This window comes from Balaenoptera acutorostrata, chromosome 6 (assembly GCF_949987535.1).
Source record: "Balaenoptera acutorostrata chromosome 6, mBalAcu1.1, whole genome shotgun sequence".
Taxonomy (NCBI): domain Eukaryota; kingdom Metazoa; phylum Chordata; class Mammalia; order Artiodactyla; family Balaenopteridae; genus Balaenoptera; species Balaenoptera acutorostrata.
The window spans coordinates 84,327,353-84,338,858 of NC_080069.1; positions in this window are offsets into that span (position 1 = coordinate 84,327,353).

Here is an 11,506-nt window from a genome sequence, read left to right on the forward strand (position 1 = left end):
CTCTGAGTTTCCATTTCTTCTTATCAAAATACTGTTAATAATACCCTTTCCTGGGTGTCTGGAAGCTCAAATAGATACAAAAACACTTTGACAAGTTAATACCACATTGAAAATATGAGGTGTAATTATTATTTTTACCAACTCTATGGTACCCATCCCAAACAGTAAGAAAGTCTGGAGAATGAAGTGTTAGGAGTTTGTAGATTAAAGAGAAAAAGTAATGGAAGCCCTAGGCATTCATTTTCCTTCAGGTGGCAGACCTAGAGACAACACCAGTGTTTTCCCTAAAAGAACAAAAGTCTTCCCTCATGCTGGGGTTTCCAGATTCTTCAGAAGTTGCTAGGAGGAGCAGACCTCAGAGTAATTTGCTGACTTTGCATTGTTGACAAATGGGCTTATATGGTATCTCTTTTATCCTAGACTTTTTCCTGGTACTAGTTTTATTAGGTTTTAATCAGACATGATCTGGTTAAATGCTTTGAAATCTAATTAAAAAGCAACATGAATAAAGGTGAAGGGGAAATAACAGCAGTGTTGCAGACCTAAATAATAAATTAATGAAAATACAGTGGTAATTATATGTAATTAGAGTAGGCACTTGACATTCATGAGGGATACAGACTGAGACCTTTGAAATCCCAAATTTGTGAATTCAGAAATATTAGTACAGGCATTTCTGTTGAGAGTCACACATTTCTTGAACATATCTTCATATCAAATTAACCACTCTTTCAAACTTTGAAATTTAGATCCTAGTAATCTTGGCAGTGGCTGGCACATTTTTCTGAACAGTTCCATGAATCTACTTTCCTGGTTTCCAGATAGAGTTAATGATCTCTTGTCTAGCTTATTTACTCAAGTCACTGACAAATAGATATTGCATTTATTTTTTTTCCTAAAACTCCTAGTTTTTGTCCAAGAACCCATTATTTTTTCCCTTTCTTTCTCTCTCTCTCTCCTCCTCTTTTTCTCTCTTTCTTCTTTTTTGCAATTACTGCAACCCTGAGACCTGTTAAAACTGTCAGGCATATAGCAAGTGTGGTCAATAAATATTTATTTGCTGAATGCTTTCTTATACTTCTTCACTTCCATACCAGTACTAATTGTTGGATATGGGGGAGAGATAATTTTTCCACAAAGAAACAAACTGGGTTTGTTTCTTTGTTTTGTTTTGCTTTATTAATTTCATGAAAGTTACTGTAAGCATTCCCACTCTGATGTTTCCTTCCATGTGGAAGCCCTAATGGAATAACACACTTTTGGCCTCTCCCTTTTATTCTAGGGTGGTGGTTCTCAACCAGGGGTAATTTTGCCTTGGCCAAATCACATCTGGAGACATGTGTCACTACTGGAGGTAGGAGGGATGTAACTGGCCCCTAGTGGGTAGAGGCCAGGGATGCTACTAGGACAGCCTGTCATGACGCAGAATTATCTGATCCAAAAATGTCACTCGTGACAAGCATGAAAAATCTTGATCTAGGGAGAGTTAGAATAACGTGAAGCTAAGGAGTAGTTGAGGATTCTTCAACTAGTTCCTCCTTTCTTTTCCTCTTCATGATTTGCCTCTTACAGAGAAGACACATTTCCATCTGTCTGCAGTATTCCGTGGGGTAAGTTTAGTGGGACAGGATCTGCCACCCACAGGGCAGACCTGCAGTTTGGGGGTGTATGCTCTACTCAGGGGAGTGATAGCAAGCCCATATATCTGTGGTCCCTACACCTCATTAGCTAAAAAGGGAGACATTTTAATCTCTTTCTGCTCAAGTCCTGAATCTCTCTTTTAGTTCTTTCTAAACTTGGGTATGAAAAGTTACTATTTGGGGGGCTCCCTCAAGCTCCAACATTATATAATGAAGACAACATGCAATACAGATGCTTAATGGCCAGCTGGGTTTACTGACTAGCTACAGCTCTGCCCTCCTCATACCAGCTCTGCTAACGAAGAGTTGAAATGGTGATGGTTACAGCAGTGGATGCTAAAGAGTTGACAGTTGGGAAGATTAAGGTCCTGACAGGCAGGGAAATTGAAGAGCTTATTTCCTTAAAGATGAGAATGACTATGAATGGAAACAAAATATATAGACATGGTGCCCATTTGGGATAGGTCCACTGATATATCTGTCCCCAACTTGGATGCTAGAGAAGACATATGTTATTTTTGTCTGTCCAGAATACATCTTTTCAGAACAAAACCTACATTTTCCTTGGGGAACCATCTTTCTTACACTCTTGGTCCATGTACCTGGCTCCAAGGATAGGCATGAAACACAGGCCTGACCCATGACAATCTCGATTCCCCTAGGCCTCAGTGAATAGATCAGCAATGGGCACATGCCCCAGTCAGAGTCAAACTGATGCCAGGATTTTGCTGGAACAAACAGGAGAGAGACATGTTTTATTTCTGCTGGACGTGGGGCTATGAGTATGTAAGCCTGAGCTGCCATAAACAGGATGCATGAAATAGAAACCAATACACAGAATAAAATAAACCGAGAGATGGAGAGAAAGGATCCAGGACCTAATGGTATCATTTGATCACTCAGACCTAGTCCTGCCTAAATCTGGGATTCCCCACTTCCATGAGACAATAAATTCCAAGATACCACCATAAAAAAAAAAAAGACCAAAAAAGTTTTACAATACAGAGAGTCTTGAGTAATAGAAACATCAACTTTGGACTCACCACCTCAATCTGTCCCTAAATAAAATAATTCCTCTTAATTCTGGATACTTACATTGACCATTGTCTTCTCAAATTATACTCTTGATTCCCCTCTTGATTTCATTTGTTCATCTGCTTTAGTAACATTTGAAAATATTTCCTACTGGTCGCTGGATACCCTGACAACCAGGGGTAAATTGATGCCATGAATCAGGTTATAGGTGAAACACCCTATAAAGAAGGGGTCTTGGCAGTCACCTAACCAAACCCTGGGAAAAACCCACCTTAACCAAATGCTATTCTACAATAATGACTAAAATAACAACAAAACTAATATTAATAGCACCTATCCTTGATTAGCACTTTACTGCTTTTCACATACTATGTTAAGTGCTCTCTGTATTGTCTCATTTAATGCTTCCACCAACTCTGTATTGTAGTCCTAATTGTCCTACTTTATGGAGGAGGAAACAGAGACAGAGAGAGGTTCCACAACTTACCTGTAGTAACAAAGCTAGCAGAAAGTGGTAGGATTGAGAATCAGATCAGACTCCAGACCCTGTGGCCCTAACCACTGTTCTCTCCTACTTATCAAGAGTACTTCCTGGAGGATATCTTTGTAGTGAAGTTTCACAAACCATCAAGAATGGGAATCGATGATAGGCCCTCGTACTCATTTTTCCCAGGAAGTTCATCCATAAAGTGGGTCCTTTATGGCACCTACAGAGAACAATTTTAAAATAAAAAATTTACATGTTAAAAAATATAATAGGAGATGTGATGCCCACATCAAAGACAGACTCAGTGGTTCTTCCATGGTTAAATTCTGTAACCTTGGTCAACTTTCCTCTCTCAGTCTCAGTTTCCTCCACTGCAAACAGAAGAGGCTGTTGTAGAGTATACCAATAATGGCGGCCATTGATTGAGGACCTACTGTGCACTGGGCATTATACTGGCCTTTTACATCCATTGACTCTAAGCAATCACTTATGCCTTTTTAGGTCTAAACCTTCTGTGATTACAGGCTTCCTATGAATTAAAATGTTTTTGAAAGGGACATGTGAGAATATGAAAATGCAACTGCTTGAAAGAGTTGGATTAAAAATTCCAAATAATACAGTCCCCCCCACCCCAAAGTTAATTTTTACTTCTATTCTCCACAGGGCGGCATTGTTTGTACTTGGCAAGCAGACACACTGCGGCCATTATCCTGGTTCAGGGCAGTAACCAATAGATGTGGTGTGACTAAGAAATCAAATGCCGAGAGCTGAGCTCTTGGTGGCCTGCTTAACCTTTGGCTGAGTCCTCTTGCCCTGCTGACACCCCAATGGACACGTGAGAAGCCAGAGCATTTTGTTAATATGCAGAGGTTCCCTCTGAGGGCCACGAAAGGCCTCTATGACTCAAAGAAAATTAGGCTCCTCAGCAGTAAACTGCCCTTTGGGGAAAAGGAAGAGAAATTCCAGAGGAGGGAAGGAAAAAAGAAAGAATAAATGTCAACTACTTCTCTCAATTATAATTAAAAACAACGAGGGCAGTAAATGACAACTGCTCATTTCAGACGTTCGCCTGCCTCAGAGTCATCTTGGAACTGGTTTCCTCAGTATATATTTATTTTTCTTTAAATATCCTGGGACGTGCACATTATTATCTTCTGTGGACATCTTTAGTAAACAGGGAGCTTAGGCATGTTTGCATTGTTCTGGCTTGTTGCAGTTGTTGACCTGATTGGATCATGCACTGCTTTGATCACTTAAAAATGAAAGCAGTTTTTACTGCAAATTGCACTGGAATGATTAGAAAACTAAACAAACCAAAAGGACATGTTCTATTTATTCTCTATTACTTACACATTTAAAAGAACACACAGACCTCCCTTCTGTCACTCCCCAAAACATGAATGTGTTTAGAAAGTACTTTTTAACCACCTTCCCTTTGAACATTCTAGGCAAAACCCTCTGGATTGTGCTTCTGAAAAAAGGGTCTATGGGCTGGCATTTCGGTTTGGAAAAGCACACTTTTTTTTTCACCAGACCCTCCTGGCAGCCCTGTTTTACAGGCTCAGGAGTTTTTGTCTTCACTCCAGCACTTACTGGCTGTAAAAACTTGGACACAATAGCTGAAGTCTCTGAGCTTCATTTTTCTCACCTGTAAAATGGGGATAGTAGTTCAAAATCACATTGAAAGGATTAAATTATTGAAAGTACCTGGTAGGTATTCAAGGAAAGATGGATACCATTTTAATTTTGGTGTTATTTTCAATTTACAAATGAGAAAATCGAATCCCAAAGAAATTAAATGACCTGTCCAATTACTCCCAGCTGACCAGTGAAGAGTTTAGAAATGAACCCTATTCTTATGCAATAAAATTCACCTCTTCCTATTTTCCTCATGTAATAGAAACAACCGAAGTAAAAACTCTGTGCTTGCTCTATACTCACAGCTTTAAGATGAATCCACCCCTTGTCACCACTCCCCAACTAGACTGTCAACTCAAATTCGTACTATGAAGACATTCTAAAGTTGCCATTTTCTCCATCGTCGTTTTGTGATTAAAATGCCCCCTAATTAGAAAAGTACTATTAGGAAGTGAATTGAAAGGCAATGGTTTTAAAACCACTGTTTGCATAACGATATGTCTGTTGCTGTAGTTGCCTTTTCTTGTCTTTTTGATCAACAGCCCTGATAGCCTTATCTTTTCAATGCTACAGTCATGAGGTTATTAAAAGGCACCAAATACCCTCACAGCCTTGTACCTTTGATTTTCTGCCACAGACTCCAAGTTAATGAGTAAGGGGGTCAAGGGAATTTATTCCTGTGCTTTAGGAAATCTACAAACAATATTAAAAGAGAAGTTGGTGGCAGATTAAGAAACTTTTAATAACCTTGTGCAAACCTTCCAGACACTCATTACTCAGCTTCAGTTAGCACATATAGGTGATTGAAATATGCAATTTCCAAATATGCTGTGGGAGCTAGGAGAGAGCCAGAGGCTGACAGAGAGGTAGTTTGGGCAAGAAAAAAAGAGGTTTCAGGGCCAAGGAGTTCAGTGGAAAAGTTGGCTCTTTTATTTTGCTATATTTGTAACTAGAATACCACATAAGAAGGAATGTTGAGAGCTGCAGAGGGTCTTGCATGCACACCATTTTGAAACCCACTAAAGACCACTGATTAATTTATGTGAGGCATGTATACTTTGGTTGAAAGAGAGCATGGTATTCTCCTTCCTCTCTCCCTTTCTCTCTTTTTCTTAAGATGCTATTTTTCTAGGCAATCAGATAGCCTCCTAACTGCTTTATCAGTTCCAGTCTAAGAAATGGAAATTCTGAGATATTTTCCGACTCGTCTTTGAACAAGTATTTATCTTCCTAATGTTGTTTCTCAGAACCAGCTGTGAATTTGTACATCGCTTGAGATTATCAACTGGATTCCAACTTCTAGCCTTAGCTCCTTCTAGTTCTGGGAATCCATGCCAGCCACGTAATGGTCTAACATAGAGTACATGAAGTATTTTATCTACATACGACTGATGAAAATCTGAGGCTCAGAAAAATTAAGTGATTTGTCCAAAGTCACAAAGCTACTGAGTGGAGTTTTGGACATTTGACTGAGATCAATCTAGCTCCAAAATCCTTGCTACTGGACTGCATGCACCCTGGCATCAGTTTCCTCTCAATAATAATAATCTCTGCTTTATCTTCTCAAATAACTTTTTATTCAAGTAAAATGATATTTGTGAAAGTGTTTATAAACTCAATGTAGTGATATATTCAGAAAGACTAGAGAAGGACAGTTCCAACAGAGAAAACCCCATGGTCAAGGGCATGGAGGGAAGAGAGCATGACATGACTAATATACAATCAAATCACACTGACTTGAATGGGGCTTCATGAGGAGGGGTCTGCAAATTTTTTCTATAAAAGGTCCAGGAGTAAATTTTAGGCTTTGTGGCTCATCTGTTCTGACTCAAATACTCCTCTCTGCATGAAAGCAGCCATGGACAATATGTAAATAAATAAGCATGACTGAATTCCCATAAAACTTTACTTATGGATACTGACATTGGATTTTTATATAATTTTCACTTATCACAAAATATTATTCTTGTTTTGAATTTTATTTCAATCGTTTAAAAATGTAAAAGCCATTTTTTACCTTGCAGGCCATCCAAAAACAGGCAGCAGGCCCACAGGACATAGTTTGCAGATCCTTGCTACAGAGCAAAAAACTAATGAAGTGGCTGACTCATCTGTATAATGTTTGATAGGCCACACAATATCACTAAAGTTCATTAGCAAGAGGATTACAAGACTGTATTAGTTTGGAGTGCTTTGGGCTGCAAGAAACCAAAAAAGTTGACTAATATCAGATTGAACTACAAAGAATTTTATAGTATAGTTAACAAGAAATCTGAATGTAGAGATTCCAGGGCCTGTTCAGACATTTCACCGTGTCATCGGTGACCCAAACTCTTTTCATCCTTTGCTCCCCTATTCTCAGCATGTTAGCTTTCCATACTTATGCTTCCTCCTTCACACTCTTAAGATTGCTGCTATGGCTCCAAGCCTCATGTCCTCACAATAGCATCCCCAGCATGAAAGAAGGGGAAGATTATTTTCCAACAAACTCTCCTCCCATATCAGTGTCTTTTGTCAGAAAGCAAATGCTTTCCCAGAAGCCCTTCAGCAGAATACCCTTTGGCTAAAATTGGCCCACATGGCCACATCTTTGAATTGCAAAGGAAAATGCAAATTGGCATGACTGGCTTACATCAATCATCATTTGCCTTAGTCTGTTTCTGCTCCTATAACAGAATACCATAGACTGGGTGTCTTAAACAGCAGAAATTTATTTCTCACAGCTGGAGAGGTTAGGAGGTCCAAGGTCACAGTGCCAGCAGATCCATTGACTGGTGAAGACCCTTTTCCTGCTTTGCAGATGTTGAGCATCTCTCTCATGGATCTTCTTATAAGGACACTAATCTCATTCCTGAGGGCTCCACTCTCATGACATACTTACTTCCCAAAGGCTCCACCTCCAGACACCACCACACTGGAAATTTAAGCTTTAACCTATGAATAGGGGGTTGGGTGGGGACAAATCTTCAGTCCATAGCAATCATTTATCACTTTAGCCCAGGCAAAATTAGGATTCCATTAGCAAGGAGGAAGTGGAGTGATGACTGCTGGATATGCCACTGACAGTGTGTGCCTCAATGAAAGAAGCAGTGTCTTATGGGAAATTGAGCTAGAAGCCAAGCTGAAGTAGGATGCAATGTCTGTGTCCCCGCAAAATTCTCTCTTACTCCTTACCATGTAATATGCAAAGTAATAATACATACTTCCATTTTCTAAATCAACCATAAGATTGCTGAAGGCCAGGACCATGCTTTATTCATTATGGTGCTCTCAGTGTCTGGCACATGCCTGCAGTTTGGTAGACGTTGAGAATACTTGCCAAATTGAAATGTTAGAGCTTGCAGACAGAGTTAAAGAAATCCTCCAGTAAAAAAAAAAAAGGAGTCTGAATTGGGAGGAAGAAGAAGAAATGGAAATAAGGAAAAGGAATGGTCCTGAATTGAAGCTTATGTGACCTTAACTCTATTTTCGCCATGGGAAAGACTGATCTCCCCTACCCCCGGCAGGAATATATGCTCCTTCCCATGGCTTCCTGGTGCATCCTCAGTACAATGGAAAAGACTAGATCCAGTCTTTTTGCATCACAGTCAGTTAGCCAAAAAAGTTATTGGTGCCCCACTGAGAATTGGACCAAGGAAAATCTGAAAAAATGTAAAAGAAATGTCAGTAAAAATGAGATGATGGACTCATAGTATGGGTACTTCACCGGTAAAAATTGGAGGCTAAGATTCCAACTGCAGAAAATTAGCTTTTTCATCTTCTGCTCCCTCATTTTATGAGTGATACATTATAATGTGTTATAGTCTCTTCTAACTGGTAAATTGGTGGCCATGTTCTCCGAGCATATGGCAGCACCCCAGTGAGTAAGGCATGCAAAACTTTGTCACTAGCAAGGAGAACCAAAAATGCCTCTGTTTCTAATTTTTGACATCATGTATTGTGTGAGTTTAATATTGTCAACAAATAGAAGGTACAGCAAAGTTAACCTACTACACCAATAATATGCTTACTTTTTGTCATGCCACATGGATAAAAAGACAAAGTTAGTAAGCGGTTTCATATTCTCGGTTATAATTATTTTTCATCTTAGGTAGCAAAGCTAAGGTTTCGCAATTTACCTCTCCTTTATTAGCTTGCCATTTTCTATAACCACATCAGTGTTTATTACTTTTGCTAACATTTTGTGTAGTTTGATCCCCATCACATCTACGGACACATGTACTCACATTGCACAGTTCATACCAAGAGACATGCACGCTTATCCACAGACAAATGTCTGAGGTCTGTTTCCTTCATAGCTGAAGTTTTCTATATGCTCTACCCTCTTAGCCTCAGGGCTAAGGCCCCTTGATCTACCCACCCCTCATACTCTTGGTTACTTCTCCCACCCTTCCCACTCCTCCCCATTTCCCATGACCTCAGACAAGGATGACAAAGGAGTCTGATCTGGGGCGCCAACTCCAACTCAACTGCAGTGGTGGTTAGAGAAGCTCTGTTTGGAGAAGTTGTGAGCATGGGACATAAAGAGAGCCAGGTGTCTGTCTGTCTTAGCTTCAGCAGTTCTTAGGAGGTATTGCTTCATCCTTCCCATACCTAAGGAGGCTCTGCCCTCAGCGTCACAGTCACTGCAGGACTTAAGACAGCAAAGACTAAGGGGCATGAGACTGCGGTGGCCCAGGCCAGCAAGGACATTCTTTCAGTCTGCAGTAAGAAAGAGAGAGACGACGGCCAAATTATGGGCTGAAAGCCAGCGTGGGCAGCAGGAATTGACACAGAAAGAATGGACTTGAGAAAGAAGAGCAAAGAGTGAGAGAACCATTGGAGCAGAAGGGACTATTTTCAGGCACAGCATCTCATGCCTGCAAAATCCATTCTCTACGCCCATAATCGTTACGGGAACAGCTCTTAAATAAACCAGGTCTAAGGAAAAAAGTATCTAGTGACTGTACCATTCCCTCAATGTGTGTGAGAACAGTCCTACACACACACACACACACACACACACACACACAGAGTCTTATGTTTTTCCATCATTCACCCTGCTTCTCCTTGGATCTTCACCCTTCTTAGGAGCATTATCCTTCTCTTGGATTCTCCTGTCACCATGGACGAATTGCTTGTGCAGCCCCAGAGCTGAAAACTCGGCTGTTTTCTTATCAGTATGCTGTACTGGCCTAGAGGCTTATTTTCATTTTAGGTATGCGTGTTGCCAGGAGAGCTGAGTGGGCAGCAGATTACAAATAGAGGCCTTAGGCAGTGGTAATTGAGGGCTGGTGCAAGCACAGTGGCTCATGGCTTAGAGAGAATATTGCTCCTGACCAGGTGGGGAGAGGCTAGAATTTTCTGGTGGAAATAGGAAGTGCAGACAATGGATAATGACTTCAGCAAGTGTCAAAGTATCTATATGCAAGGTTGCTGTTAAAGTCCCGCTGCTGAAATTCATCCTGCACGTTGCTAATATTGACTGTGTTGTCCTCACCTGGCATATTACCTGAGGTCATTTGAAAGGCCATTCTCCCACCCCCATCCCACCCCATTCATTGATACCCAGGATTTTCTAAACAGAAGGTAAAACTTTTCTTCCACAAATTAGTTCACATCGAGGGACTGTGTGTCATGTGGCAGGTTATTTGGCGCTTTGGGAGATGAACTGTACTTACATGAAGAAGTTTACAATCTGGAAAATTAGATTAAAAAAATAAATTAGAAAAGGAACATGCTGGCTTAAATTGGCACTCAGTCATTTATCTCTGTCACCTTTTGGGATGTATCTCAAAATTGTCCACAAAAGAACCTCAGTGATGAGGAGAATGAATGTATATGACTGACACTGTGGGGACAAAGCCCCAAATAACCCATCACCACCCCAAATTTTTGGAAACGTCATGCCATATATTAGTGGTTTTCAACCAAGTGGGATTTTTGTTCCCCACACCCACAGGATATCTGGCAATGTCTGGAAACATTTTTGGTTGTTACAGCTGGGAAGGGCATGCATCTGGTGAATAGAGGCCAGGGTTGCTGCTAAACACGCTACAATGTACAGGACAGTCCTCCACAACAAATAAGTTATCCAGCCCAAAATGTCAATCGTGCCGAAGTTGAAAAGCCCTGCCTTACATTAAAATTCATGCAAATTTTGCACTCCACTCCATGTTGGTAATAATATTATTTTACATGGTTTTTTTCCTTTGAGTAAAACTGACACTGAAAAAAAATGGGGTCGTGTTTTTCGGATGCCCTGGCTTGGGCTCTGGCCCCTGGTGGTGCACCAAGCGTTGAAAAGCATGGCCCCTTCCCGGCCTCTCCATTGATTCCAGTCATCCTTCAACTCAGTTCCCACCTCTTCTGTGAATACATCACCAAAGCTGTCCCTAAGGGTTGCCAGATTAAACAAATAAAAATACAGGATGCCTGGTTAAATCTAAATTTCAGAAAAATAATAATTTTTTATTGTAAGTATATCCCAGGCAATATTTTAGACAATTGAAATTCAGAATTTAGTTTGAATTGGGGGCTTGAATTTCAAATAAATACCAAACAATTTTTACTATGTGTGTCCCATGTGATATTTGAAATCGATTTATACTAAAAAGTATTCATCTTTTTAAAATTTTTATTTTATACTGGCGTATAGTTAACAATGTTGTGTTAGTTTCAGGTGTACAGCAAAGTGATTCAGTTATACATGTACAAAAGTATTCAT